Genomic DNA, 15,623 nt, shown 5'->3' with positions numbered 1-15,623 from the left:
GGTTTTGCAATCTTGGAGAGATTCTTTATAAACCTCCGGTAATAACCTGCGAGTCCAAGAAAACTTCTGATCTCTCGAACTGAGGTGGGTGGCAACCATTTAGTGACAGAAGCAACCTTGGTAGGGTCTACTGCTATTCCTTCCCCGGATATAACATGTCCGAGAAATCCAAATTCCTTTACCCAAAACTCACATTTGCTGAACTTGGCATACAGCTGATGTTCTCTGAGCTTCTCAAGAACCAAACGCAAATGCTCCTTATGCTCATCTTCATTCTTCGAATAGACCAATATATCATCAATGAACACCACGACGAACTTATCCAAAAACTCCATAAACTCTTTGTTCATCATACTCTTGAAATAGGCAGGGGCGTTAGTCAAGCCAAATGACATAACTGTATACTCATATAGCCCATACCTTGTGGTAAAGGTGGTCTTAGGTATATCCTTCTCTCGGATCTTCAATTGGTGATAACCTGATCAAAGATCGATCTTGGAGAAAACTTTAGCTCCTTGCAACAGGTCAAACAAATCATTGATCATCGGCAGATGGTATTTGTTCTTGATCGTCACCTCATTGAGCGCACGATAATCAACAGCCATCCTCAAAGATCCATCCTTCTTCTCCACTAGAAGCACTCGGCCACCCCAAGGTGATGAACTTGGTCGAATGTAACCTTTCTCCAATAACTCCTTAATCTGCTTCTTAATTTCCTCCAGATCTTTTGCGGGCATCCAATACGGCCTCTTTGATATTGGTGTGATGCCTGGCAATAGCTCAATCAAAAACTCAATGTCTCGATCTGGTGGCATGCCTGGTAACTCTTCCGGAAATACGTCGAGATAATCCTTCACCAGTGGTACTTCCTCCTGAACAACTCCTGATAAGGAATTCACCTGAGTCCTCCTCGGCGCATGTCGGGTTACATACTTGATCCGCTTTCCTTCTGGGGTGGTGAGAAGAATTGATTTACTGGTGCAATCAATGTTTCCCTCAAACTTAGATAGCCAGTCCATGCCTAATATCACATCCAATCCTTGTGACTCCATAACAATCAGGTCGGTGGGGAAAACATGTCTACCTATGGTTAGTGGCAACTGATAGCATCCCCTACTAGCCATATACTCCGCTCCTGGGGAACTTACTAACATAGGTGACTTAAGGGCTACGGTTGGCAATTTATATTATCCACAAATCCCCTTGATATGTATGAATGTGATGCACCAGTATCGAAAAGTACAAGTGCGGTAGATGCATTAATCAAAAACTTACCGACAACTGCGTCGGGTTGATCCTCAATCTCCTCCACACTGACGTGGTTCACCTGACCTTTGGTGAAGGGGTTGGGATTCTTTGTAGAACCTCCATTGCCATTTCCATTCTTTGCTTCAGGACATTCCGTGGCATAATGTCCAGTCTTCTGGCACTTGAAACAAGTAATGTGACTCAGATCCCTCTCGGCTGGCGTTGCGGGGTTGGAACGGTTATGGCTGCTGCTTCCTCCATTCCCATTGCCATTCTTGGGTCCACTGTGGTTGTGCAAACTTGCTCCATTGTGCGTATGTCCTCCCTGGTTATGGCCTCCATGGTTGTGGGTATGTCGTCCCGAGTACGGGGAATAGTGGGGCTTCTGTTGAGTTCCTGAAGTATACCTCCCCTGTCCATATTTTCTCTTGCGATTATCAATCTATTGTTGCTTGCCTTCAATCATGAGGGCCCTGTCTACCAACTCCTGGTAGTTGTTGAAAGTTGCCACCATCAACTGCATGCTCAGTTCATCCTTGAGTCCCTCAAGAAACTTCTCCTACTTAGCGGCATCTGTGGCTACATCATCTGGGGCATAGCATGCTAACTTGCTGAACTCATCCACATACTGGCCCACTGTACGCCCTCCTTGGTGCAAGTTGCGGAACTCACGCTTCTTCATGCTCATAGCTCCTGCTGAAACATCGGCGATGCGCAAAGCCTGCAGAAACTGATCCCATGTAACTGTATTAATGGGGTAGGTGGCGGTGAAATTCTCCCACCAAGATGCTGCGGGTCCATCAAGCTGATGTGCGGCAAAGCGCACACTCTCTGCATCGGTCCATCCTGCACTGGTCAGCTCTCTTCCAATCTTGTGGAGCCAATCATCTAGAACTATTGGCTCGGTGCTACTAGACAACACCGGCGGATTCAACCTTAGAAAACAGGCTAGGTGGTCAACAGGGGGTGGTGGCGGTGGGTTGTTGTTGTTGTTGCCTTGGTTCTGGTTCTGAACTAGTATCTGCATCAAGGCATTATGTTGCTTGATCAACTGAGTGAGCTCTGGTGGGAATGCAAATCCATTGTCATGTCGGCTATGTCTTGAGCTTGTGTTGGTTTTCCTTTAAGAGGAAAGGGTGATGCAGCATAGTAGCGTAAGTATTTCCCTCGGTTTTTGAGAACCAAGGTATCAATCCAGTAGGAGGCTCCTCACAAGTCCCACGCACCTACACAAAAAAACAAAGAACTCGCAACCAACGCGATAAAGGGGTTGTCAATCCCTTCACGGCCACTTGCGAAATTGAGATCTGATAGAGATAATGTGATAAGATAAATATATTTTTTGTATTTTATGATATAGATTGGAAAAGTAAAGATGCAAATAAAAGTAGATTGAAAGCTTATATGATAAAAGATAGACCTGGGGCCATAGGTTTCACTAGTGGCTTCTCTCAACATAGCATAAGTATTACGGTGGGTGAACAAATTACTGCCGAGCAATTGATAGAAAAGTGAACAATTATGAGATTATCTAGGCATGGTCATGTATATACGCATCACGTCCGTGACAAGTATACCGACTCCTGCCTGCATCTACTACTATTACTCCACACATCGACCGCTATCCAGCATGCATATAGAGTACTAAGTTCATAAGAACAGAGTAACACATTAAGAAAGATGACATGATGTAGAGGGATAAACTCATGCAATATGATATAAACCCCATATTTTTATCCTCGATGGCAACAATACAATACGTGCCTTGCTGCCCCTGCTGTCACTGGGAAAGGACACCGCAAGATTGAACCCAAAGCTAAGCACTTCTCCCATTGCAAGAAAGATCAATCTAGTAGGCCAAACCAAACTGATAATTCGAAGAGACTTGCAAAGATAACTTAATCACACATAAAAGAATTCAGAGGAGATTCAAATATTTCTCATAGATAAACTTGATCATAAACCCCCAATTCATCGGATCTCAACAAACACATCACAAAAAGAGTTACATCGAAGCAGAACATGGTATTGAGATTCAAAGATAGAGAAGAAGCCATCTAGCTAATAACTATGGACCCGAATGTCTGTGGTAAACTACTCACAACTCATCGGAGAGACCTTAGAGTTGATGTAGAGGCCCTCCGTGGCTGATTCTCCCTCCGGCAGAGCACCGGCGATGGCTCCAAGATGGGATCTCGCGGATATAGAAGGTTACGGTGGTGGAAATAGCTTTCGTCGACTCCTATGATGGTTTCGGGGTACGTGGGTATATATAAGAGGAAGAAGTATGTCGGTGGACGCCCGAGGGGCCCACGAGATAGGGGGGCGCCCAGTAGGGGGGGCGCCCTCCACCCTCGTGGCTTCCTCGATTGCTTCTTGACTTGCACTCCAAGTCCTCTGGATCACGTTTGTTCTAAAAAATAACGCTCCCGAAGGTTTCATTCCGTTTGGACTCCGTTTGATATTCCTTTTCTTCGAAACACTAAAATAGGCAAAAAACAGCAATACGGGTTGGGCCTCCGGTTAGTAGGTTAGTCCCAAAAATGGTAAAAAGGTGTAAAGTAAAGCCCATAAACATCCAAAACAGGTAATATAATAGCATGGAACAATCAAAAATTAAAGATACGTTGGAGACATAGCAAGCATCCCCAAGCTTAATTCCTGCTCGTCCTTGAGTAGGTAAATGATAAAAACAGAATTTTTGATGTGGAATGCTACCTATCATATTTCTCAATGTATTTCTCTTTATTATGGTATGAATGTTCAGATCCAAATGATTCGAAATAAAAGTTCATATTGACATAATAAATAGTAATACTTCAAGCATACTAATCAAAGCAATCATGTCTTCTCAAAATGACATGGCTAAAGAAAGTTCATCCCTACAAAATCATATAGTTAGGCTATGCTTCATTTTCATCACACAAAATACTCCCATCAAGCACAACCCCGGTTTCAGCCAAGCAATTGTTTCATACTTTAGCAATCTCAAACTTTTTTCAACTTTCACGCAATACATAAGCGTGAGCCATGGATATAACACTATGGGTGGAATAGAATATAATGATGGGGATTTTGTGGAGAAGACAAAAAAGGAGAAAGTCTCACATTGACGAGGATAATCAACGGGCTATGGAGATGCCCATCAATTGATGTTAATATGAGGAGTAGGGATGGCCAAGCAATGGATGCACTAGAGCTATAAATGTATGAAAGCTCAACAAAAGAAACTAGTGGGTGTGCATCCAACTTGTTTGCTCCCGAAGACCTAGAGCATTTGAGGAAGCTCATTGTAGGAATATACAAGCCAAGTTCTATAATGAAAAATTCCCACTAGTATATGAAAGTGACAACATATGAGACTCACTATATGAAGAACATGGTCCTACTTTGAAGCACAAGTGTGGAAAAAGAGATAGTAACATTGCCCCCCCTTTTTTTGGCCTTTCTTTTTTTATTTTTGGCCTTTCTTTTTTTTGGCCTTTTTTTCTTTTTGACTTTCTTTTTTTTCTTTAGGGACAATGCTCAAATAATGATGATCATCACACTTCTATATATTAACAACTCAAGAATTACACCTTGAAACTAGAACAAGATATGACTCTATATGAATGCCTCCGGCGGTGTACCGGGATGGGCAATGAATCAAGAGTGACATGTATGAAAATTTATGCACGGTGGCTTTGCCACAAATACGATGTCAACTACATGATCATGCAAGGCAATATGACAATAGTAATGTATGTCATGATGATAAACGGAACGGTGGAAAGTTGCATGGCAATATATCTCAGAGTGGCTATGTAAATGCCATAAATAGGTAGGTATGGTGGCTGTTTTGAGGAACATATAAGGAGGTTTATGTGTGATAGAGCGTATCGTATCATGGGGTTTGGATGCACCGGAGAAGTTTGCACCAACTCTCAAGGTGAGAAAGGCAATGCACGGTACCGAAGAGGCTAGCAATGATGGAAAGATAAAAATGCGTATAATCCATGGACTCAACATTAGTCATAAGAACTCATATACTTATTGCAAAAATCTACAAGTCATCAAAAACCAAGCAATATGCGCATGCTCCTAGGGGGGAGGTTGGTAGGAGTTAACCATCGCGCTCCCCCGACCTCCACACAAGGGAAGGCAATCAAAAGAGCACCCCATGCCATAAATTTGTTACACAACTTTTACCATACATGCATGCTACGGGACTTGCTAACTCAAGCACAAGCATTCTTTAAATTCATAATCACCCAATTATCATGACTCTAATATCACTACCTCCATATCTCAAAACAATTATCAAGTATCAAATTGATCATAGCATCCAATTCACTTCTATGATAGTTTTTATTATACCCAACTTGGATGCCCATCATTCTAGGGCCAATTTTATAACCATAGAAAATACCATGATGTTCTAAGAGACTCTAAAAATAATATAAGTGAAGCATTAGAGATCAACAATTTGTTCAAAATTAAGCCACCGTCGTGCTCTAAAAGATATAAGTGAAGCACTAGAGCAAAAATTATCCAGCTCAAAAGATATAAGTGAAGCCCATAGAGTATTCTAATAAATTCCAAATAAGTGGGCTTCTCCCAAAATGTTTGTACAGCAAGGATGATTGTGGTAAACTAAAAATCAAAGACTAATATCATACACGACGCTCCAAGCAAAACACATATCATGTGGCGAATAAAAATATAGCTCCAAGTAAAGTTACCAATGAATGAAGACGAAAGAGGGGATGCCTTCCCAGGGCATCCCCAAGCTTAGGCTTTTGGCTATTCTTGAATATCTTGGGGTGCCATGGGCATCCCCAAGCTTAGGCTCTTGCCACTCCTTATTCCATAGTCCATCAAATCTTTACCCAAAACTTGAAAACTTCACAACACAAAACTCAACAGGAAATCTTATAAGCTCCGTTAGTGAAAGAAAGAAAAACCACCACATAAGGTACTGAAATTAACTCATTATTTATTTATATTTGTGTTAAACCTACTGTATTCCAAGTTCTCTATGGTTCATACCCTTACATACTAGCCATAGATGCATCAAAATAAGCAAACAACACAAGAAAGGCAGAATCTGTCAAAAACAGAACAGTCTGTAGCAATCTGTAACTTTCGATTACTTCTGGAAATCCACAAATCCTACCAAAATAGTACGTCCTAGGAAATTTGTCTATTGATCTACATCAGAAAGAATCAACGCAAAACCATGTTTCTGTGATTTATTGAATTTTTTCTCGTGAGTGCAAAGTTTCTGTTTTTCAGCAGAATCAAATTAACTATCACCATAGGTTATCCTATAGGTTCTACTTGGCACAAACACTAAATAAAACATGAAAACACATCTAAACAGAAAGTAGATGCAATATTTATTACTAAATAGTAGCAAAAACAAAAAAAACAAATAAAATTGGGTTGCCTCCCAACTAGCGCTATCGTTTAACGCCCCTAGCTAGGCATAAAAGCGAAGATAGATCTAAGTAGTGCCATCTTTGACACTTGATTCATAAGTAGCTCGCATGATAGGTCCATAAGGTAATTTAATTTTCTTTCTTGGAAACTGCTCCATGCCTTTCCTTAATGGAAATTGGAATCTAATATTCCCTTCCTTCATATCAATAATTGCGCCAATAGTTCTAAGGAAAGGTCTACCAAGAATAATCGCGCCAAAATTTTGTATGATCATGAGCATGTTGCCCAATCTCCAAAGATGTTTTCATTCTTTCCCAAGATTGGGCAACATGCTCATGATCAAGTTGTTTAAAATTCATAATATCGTTCCAAAGGGAGATGATCTTAGCGGGAGGAAAATGCTTAAGAGATAAAAGCATCTTTGCACTTGTTCCAAGAATCAATACTATTTTTAGGCAAAAACGAAAACCAAACTTTAGCACGATCTCTAAATGAAAACGCCAATAACTTCAACTTAACAATATCCATATCTTTTTTCTTTTGCATCTCACACAAATCAACAAAGTTGTTTAGATGGGTAGCGGCATCTTCACTAGGAAGGCCTGAGAATTGATCTTTCATAACAAGATTCAGCAAAGTAGCATTGATTTCACAAGACTCCACATCACTAAGCGGAGCAATCGGAGTACTAAGGAAATCATTATTATTGGTATTGGAGAAATCACACAATTTGGTATTATCTTGCGCCATGGCAACAAGTAATCCAACACACAAGCAAACAGAAAAAGGCAAGCGAAAGAGAGAGCGAAGAAGAAGGCAAGCGGAAAAGAGAGGAGATTGTGAAAGAGAGGCCGAATAAAACGGCAAGGGTGAAGTGGGGGAGAGGAAAATGAGAGGCACATGGCAAATAATGTAAATGCGAGGGAGATGAGTTTGTGATGGGTACTTGGTATGTCTTGACTTGAGCAAAGACCTCCCCAGCAACGGCGCCAGAAATCCTTCTTGCTAAATCTTGAGCTTGCATTGGTTTTCCTTGAAGAGGAAAGGGTGATGCAGCAAAGTAGCGTAAGTATTTCCCTTAGTTTTTGAGAACCAAGTGATCAATCCCGTAGGAGGCTCCTCACAAGTCCCACGCACCTACACAAACAAACAAAGAACTCGCAACCAACACGATAAAGGGGTTGTCAATCCCTTCACGGCCACTTGCGAAAGTGAGATCTGATAGAGATAATATGATAAGATAAATATATGTTTGGTATTTTATGATATAGATTGGAAAAGTAAAGATGCAAATAAAAGTAGATTGAAAGCTTATATGATAAAAGATAGACCCGGGGGCCATAGGTTTCACTAGTGGCTTCTCTCAACATAGCATAAGTATTACGGTGGGTGAACAAATTACTGTCGAGCAATTGATAGAAAAGCGAATAATTATGAGATTATCTAGGCATGATCATGTATATAGGCATCACGTCTATGACAAGTAGACCGACTCCTGCCTCCATCTACTACTATTACTCCACACATCGACCGCTATCCAGCATGCATCTAGAGTATTAAGTTCATAAGAACAGAGTAACGCATTAAGAAAGATGACATGATGTAGAGGGATAAAGTCATGCAATATGATATAAACCCCATCTTTTTATCCTCGATGGCAACAATACAATACAATTAGTGCCTTGCTGCCCCTGCTGTCACTGGGAAAGGACGCCGCAAGATTGAACCCAAAGCTAAGCACTTCTCCCATTGCAAGAAAGATCAATCTAGTAGGCCAAACCAAACCGATAATTCGAAGAGACTTGCAAAGATAACTTAATCACACATAAAATAATTCAGAGGAGATTCAAATGTTTCTCGTAGATAAACTTGATCATAAACCCACAATTCATCAGATCTCGACAAACACACCGCGAAAATAGTTACATCAAATAGATCTCCAAGAAGAGGAAGGAGAACATGGTATTGAGATTCAAAGAGAGAGAGAGAATAAGCCATCTAGCTAATAACTATGGACCCGAAGGTCTGTGGTAAACTACTCACAACTCATCGGAGAGGCCTTGGAGTTGATGTAGAGGCCCCCGTGATGGATTCCCCTCCGGCAGAGCGCCGGCGACGGCTCCAAGATGGGATCTCGCGGATACAGAAGGTTACGGTGGTGGAAATAGCTTTTCGTCGACTCCAATGGTGGTTCCGGGGTACATGAGTATATATAGGAGGAAGAAGTACGTCGGTGGACGCCCGAGGGGCCCATGAGATAGGTGGCGCGCCCAGTAGGGGGGGCGCCCTCCACCCTCGTGGCTTCCTTGATTGCTTCTTGACTTGCACTCCAAGTCCTCTAGATCACGTTTGTTCCAAAAATCACGCTCCCGAAGGTTTCATTCCATTTGGACTCCGTTTGATATTCCTTTTATTTGAAACACTGAAATAGGCAAAAAAAACAGCAATACGGGTTGGGCCTCCGGTTAGTAGGTTAGTCCCAAAAATGATAAAAAGGTGTAAAGTAAAGCCCATAAATATCCAAAACAGGTAATATAATAGCATGGAACAATAAAAAATTATAGATACGTTGGAGGCGTATCGACGTCTCGGAGGCATCTTATGGGTTAGAAGGGGTGAGAGAACAGAATAGAATGGGGTCTAAGAGAGATTCACTACCCATATGCTCATGAGACAAACACAATCAATTCACTTCATTCAAATAGCACACAAGATTCACACAAATGATCTAACCTATGATTACAAACTCGATCGTTACTAATTACTTGGAGGAATACTACTAGTTACATGGTGGTCATCTTGAAATTTTCATCAGAGGAAGACTCCATAATATCTGCTCCGGCTTCGTCAACATAGTCGTCTTCATTGTCATCACTTGCATCACTATCCGTGTCAGTGTCGTCCAGGATGATGTAGTCCTCTGAACGGATCTCCATTGTTGGTTCTCACTTATGACTCTCCACTAGTAGTCCTAGCTTCCTCTTCAAGTCTTCATGCTTCTCTAGTAGTACATCAATCTCTTCCTCATATCCATCGCGTGTAAACTTGAGTTCCTCTTCTAGCTGGTTGTTTGTCTTCATCAGCTTCTTGATCTTCTACATGTGGATAATTTGTTGATTCTCTTGTCGGCGAATATGATCTCCTATCTCTTGAATGTAAGCTGCAATTGATCCATCCCTCCTGGTACGAATCATCTCCCGTTCTTCATCTCGGCGGCCACATATTTGATAAATGGTGTTCTCCAGCTCCTTGTGATACACCTCACATATACGTCCAAAGGTGATATGGGCTGCCATGCTCTTTCCTAAACTCCAGGTTGGTGCATCCAGGTAGAAATCAATAGGCTCCATTGTTGGCGCAAATGTCCTCCCAGGTACCCAGACATTGATCTTCCAGCGCTCCTCTTCCGGTACTGTTGTAGAGAAAGTCCCCATGAAGCTTGGTAGTCCGATGTTCAGGTACTTAGTAACTTCCTTCAAGTGTCATCCGAAAGGGGTGCCGTCATCCAGCTGAGTGAACTTGTTCCTGAGATCCGCCATCTATAGAGTAGAAATAGAGGAGAATTAGAAATGAGCAGAGAAGAGAAATCTTGTGGCTTATTCTAGTGGTCAGGTCCTACAGTCAGCGTGTGCTCTAAGACCATCTTGTAGCGACCATGATCCAAATGGACTGAAGTCTCTGTGCATCAGTGTCATCCCCGGATCGGTAATGCTGACATGCACAGTACTCGAGGAATTACAACAGAGTTCGATCATGCACTTATTACATTGAGTCCTCATAAAGAGTATGATTACAAAAATATCATGGCTGAAGGACATCTAAACTAAATAACTGTGGAAGCTTCGAAGGTAAATGAGTCCAGCAATTCCAACGGCATAGCTGAGTGCAAGACAACGGCCTATCGCACCTTATTCATCGTATGAGTAGTCTGCAACATGAGACGTTGCAGCCGTGTAGGTCAGCACATTGAATATGCGGGCAGAATTACACTGTAAAGCAATGAAATGCAAGAACTATATCTACATGCAATATTTGGCTGGTGGAGGCTCTATGTTTATGAGTTTTGCATAAAGCTAGTCTTCCCTACAACAAAGGAATAAATTTATTTAACTACTCCCAAGTTGCCCAATATTTGAGAAGGTAACCCCAACTCAAATTCCAATTAAAAGTATCATCATTAACTCAACAAATTCATTATGTAAAGTGATGAGATCAAAACAATAATTCAAATACCAGATAGTCAAGATGTCCATAACCGGGGACATGGCTAACCATGATTAGTTTATATACTCTGCAGAGGTTTGCGCACTTTTCCCCACAAGACTCGACCACATCCATGATCGGATGATCGAGACATAGTCTTTCTGAAGCACTTACTCTCTACTCCGGGGGGACCGGTACACCTAATTTCCCCTTCATCTGCTAGTCCACCTCTTCAAGAGCTCACGCAACTTACTCAACTATGCCAGAGCCCATAATGTCTTGTGGCTGCACACGGAAGTTTCTAGCATGAATAATCTTATGATCCCTTTGATCCTGGGTGGCGAACCGAAGGAAAAATCGCACGGGTACTCGGGGATTTCCTTAAATAGACAACACTGGGTTTCGCAGGTGCCTCAACCAATCCACCTAGATATATATTGAAGTTTTCACCTTAATGTTATCCAATATTAATAACTCTCAAACTTCCATGTGTAAATCACGATCCAATCCCCGTCTACGAGCATGGCTAAGCCATAAATAGGCATAACGTATATTCCCCAGGTGATCAAAAGGTATTAGGTTCCTATCTCAAGTACTACAACCAAACCACATATTCCCAATCCTACTCATGGAATTGTTCGAGTGGTAATACTAATGCATAGTAAAAACTGGGTATAGAAAAGTATGATCAAAGTGTAAATTGCCTTGCTGACGATATGCAAACTCTAGGGATTCGTAGTAACAAGCTTCGCACTCCGGGTCATCTAGCGTAGACAAACAGTAGCATACATAAGCAATCACTCAAACGAAACAACGAGAAAACCGAGGAAAAATACAAATCAAACACGAAACAAGCATACGACTTAAACTAACAAAAATGAAACCTAACAGCATTATTATCATGTGGATTTGATCTTAACAGTAGGTACAAGTGAATAGCTATGATTTACAAAAAGAAACAACTCAAACTGAGGAATGAAACTGAAAATACGAACAAAACAAGATCATTTACTAATCTGAACTAAACTCAAAATTACAGTGTCAAAATCATGTTCAAGTTGGTTAACTGGAAAGAACACAACGATACGAAGATTTAGGCGCTGGTTTCATCTAATTTGGATAAACGAGTAAAAAGATACGCTAGTTTTAAGATCAGGGGCTAAATTGCGATAAAACTGGCCGAAAATAAAACTAAAAGGTAAAATCTTCGGCGCGAATGTTCGCTAACAGAACTAATACAAGGAAATTCTTCCTTTAAAACGGACGAACGAACGTCCATTAATCAAGTAAACCTAATAAAATAAACCGATCTAAGTAAAAACAAAAAAACGTTCGGCTGGCCGGTTCTTATCGGTTCAACGAGAAAGACCAGCGCTGGCGAGATCGGGTCGGCGGCGGTGGCGGCGGCTCCTGCAGCGGCGGCGACGCAGGACGGCGGCATGGGCGCGCGACGACGGCGGCGGTTGCGGCTGCTGTTGCTGCGGTGGGAGGCGGGGCCACGTGAGGCGGAGGAGGCGGTGGTGGCGGCGCATAATGGGCCTCGGGGGGGTCCTGCTTGCGTGAGGGGGCGCCGAAGTCAAGGCCGACCCGGACTCCGGAGGGAGGCGGTGCGCGCGCGTTGGGCTGGCTGGGTTTCGGCTGAGTCGGTTAGGTTTTTTTTTAACAATTACGCCGCGAAAGAAAAATCCTAAATAAAATATAAAAATTTCTAAAAAATTTAGAAAAAATTTTCACCATCCAAACCTAATATTTAGGACAAGAGGAACATTTTTCTGGACTAATATGCAATTTTCAAAAATGCAATTTTTTTTCTAACTCAAATAAAATAGCGATAAAATAATAATTTGATTTTAAAATTCTTTATACAATATTTCCCTGAGGTTGAAGAAGTCATATTATCTTCTCTCATATATTTTTACTATTGGAAATAATTGGATAGAAAAAATATCAAAATCAAATTAATCTTCTCTTCAAATTTGAAATAAACTCAAATATAAATTTTTGTCAAACCTCCAACTCTCTCCTTGAGTCCTTGAGTTGCTTAAGATTTCTAGGATCACAACAAAATGCAAGAATAAATAAGATATGCATATGATGATCTATGTATAACATCCAAATTGAAAATTGGGATGTTATACCTAACCAATCTAGGAGACACCGCTCTCCTAAAGGTAATAGATGGTGTGTTGATGATGAAATCCTTGCTCTTGTGCTTCAAATGATAGTCTCTCAACACTCAACTCTCTCTCTCTCAGATTTCGCTATGGTGGAAAGATGATTTAAGTGGAAAGCAACCTGGGGAAGGCTAGAAATCAAGATTCTTATAGTAGTATTGGAATATCTTTATCTCAGCACGTGAGTGGGTGGTTCTCTCTTAGAAAATGTATGGTGGAAGTGTAGGCACATTCTAATGGCTCTCTTTCTAATGGAGAAGGGGGTGGAGGGATGTATATAGCCTCCACACAAAATCCAACCATTACACACATTTGACTAATCTTAGTGGGACTGAATGGTTAAACTCGGTGAGACCGATATGTTCAAAAATGTGAATGTTAGGAATCTCGGTGGGACAAACTGGAACAACTCAGTGAGACCGATGTGCAAGGTCTTAGGGGAAAGATCATCTCGGTGGCACCGATTGCATCAACTCGGTGAGACCAAAGTGAAGCAATAAGGCAACAGAGAATCTGCCAAGCCAACTCGATGAGACCGAAGTAAATGCAACAAGTCAGAGAGTGTTGGTAGGGCCATCTCGGTGAGACTGAGACTCTTATCGGTGAGACTGAATTGTTATGGTTTTTGGTAGTGTCTATGTCATATGAACTCGGTGGCGTCGGATAAAAAGAATCGGTGGGGCCGAGTTGGAGTTTAGGATTTTGACATATTTGGATGGAGAAAGTGGCCGAGGGTTTTGGAGCAATATCACTAAGCATTTGAGCAAGTAAGCCATTAAGCAACACCTCATTCCCTTTTAATAGTATTGGATTTCCTATGAACTCAATGTGATATTGGATCACTAAAACAAAGATGAAGAGTCTTGAGCTTTTGCCAATATATGTCCTTAGCATTTTTTAGGGGTCCACATCTCTAGTCCATGCCATGCCATCCATTTAAATTCCTAAAATATTTATCTTGAATGGATATTAGTCCAATGAGCTATATGTTTTTATGAATTACCAAAACCACCCAGGGATTAGTTGCACTTTCAACTCCCACTTAAACCAACATCCCTCAAGTTGTCTAAGTGTTTACATGATCCATATCAACCAACCCATGTCCGATCATCACATGAGATGGGGTGGTCATCAATGGTGAACATCTATATGTTGACCATATCTACTATATGACTCATGTTCGACCTTCCAGTCTTCTATCTTGTGAGGCCATGTCTTTACATGCTAGGCTCGTCAAGTTTAACCCAAGTATTCCGCATGTGTAAAACTAGCTTACACTCATTGTATGCGAACGTAGAGTCTATCACACCCAATCATCACGTGGTGCTTCGAAATGATGAACTTTCGCAATCTTGCATAATTAGGGAGAACACATTTATGTTGAAATTAAGTTAAGGGGTCATCTTATAATGCTATCGTCGTCCTAAGAAAAATAAGATGCATAAAAGATAAACAACACATGCAATCAAAATATGTGACATGATATGTCCATTATCATCTTGTGCTTTTGATCACCATCTCCAAAGCACCGGCATGATCTCCATCGTCACCGGCATGAGACCATGATCTCCATCATCGTGTCGTCTCTTGGTTGTCTAGCCAACTATTGCTTCTACAACTATTGCTAACACATAGCAATAAAGTAAAGCAATTACATGGCATTTAAGAATTGGCACGTAGGTCATACAATAAATTAAAGACAACCATATGGCTCCTGCCGGTTGCCGTACTCATCGACATGCAAGTCATGAACCTATTACAAAACATGATAATCTCATACATCAACTTATATCATATCACATTTTGGCCATACCACATCACAACATGCCTTGCAAAAACAAGTTAGACGTCTTCTACTTTGTTGTTGCAATTTTTACGTGGCTGCTAGGGCAAACTATAAGAACTGTTCTTATCTACACAAAACCATGATATACACGTTGCCTTTTAACCTTCTATAAGGACCGCCCTCATCAAATCAGATTCAACTAAAGTGGGAGAGACAGACACCCGAAAAGCTACTTTTATGCAATACAAGTAGCATGTTAGATGGTGGAACCTGTCTCATGTGCATTCACATGTAAGGTTGGTCCGAGCCACTTCATCCCACAATACTGCCGAATCCTAATAAGACAAGGGAAGTACGCAATTTGAACATCAACGCCCACAACTTCTTTGTGTTCTACTCATGCATACCCTTGTAGACCAAAAGCGTTAGCGCCGTAACGCGGTTGACGTAGTTATACTCTTCACAATCCAATCCGATCTAGTGGTAAACGGACGGCACCTCCGAGATTAGCACACATTCAGCTCAATGGCGTCCTCTCCTTCTTGATCCAGCAAGCGAGAGAGAGGAGGTAGATGAGATTAGAACCAACATTGCGGTATGGTGGCAGTGATGGCAGCAGAACTCCGGCAGGGCTTCGCCAAGCGCTAACGGAACATGGAGGAGTAACGGGAGGGTGACGGGGCAAGCACGGTAGGGGTAGTTGCCCCCTGCGCCTCCCTACTATATATAGGGGTGAGGGAGGGGCAAGAAGCCATATCCCCCCTCCCAAGGCAGGGGCGGCGGCAAAGGGG

Source organism: Triticum dicoccoides, chromosome 7B (assembly GCF_002162155.2).
Source record: "Triticum dicoccoides isolate Atlit2015 ecotype Zavitan chromosome 7B, WEW_v2.0, whole genome shotgun sequence".
NCBI lineage: Eukaryota > Viridiplantae > Streptophyta > Magnoliopsida > Poales > Poaceae > Triticum > Triticum dicoccoides.
This window is presented reverse-complemented; position numbering follows the sequence as displayed.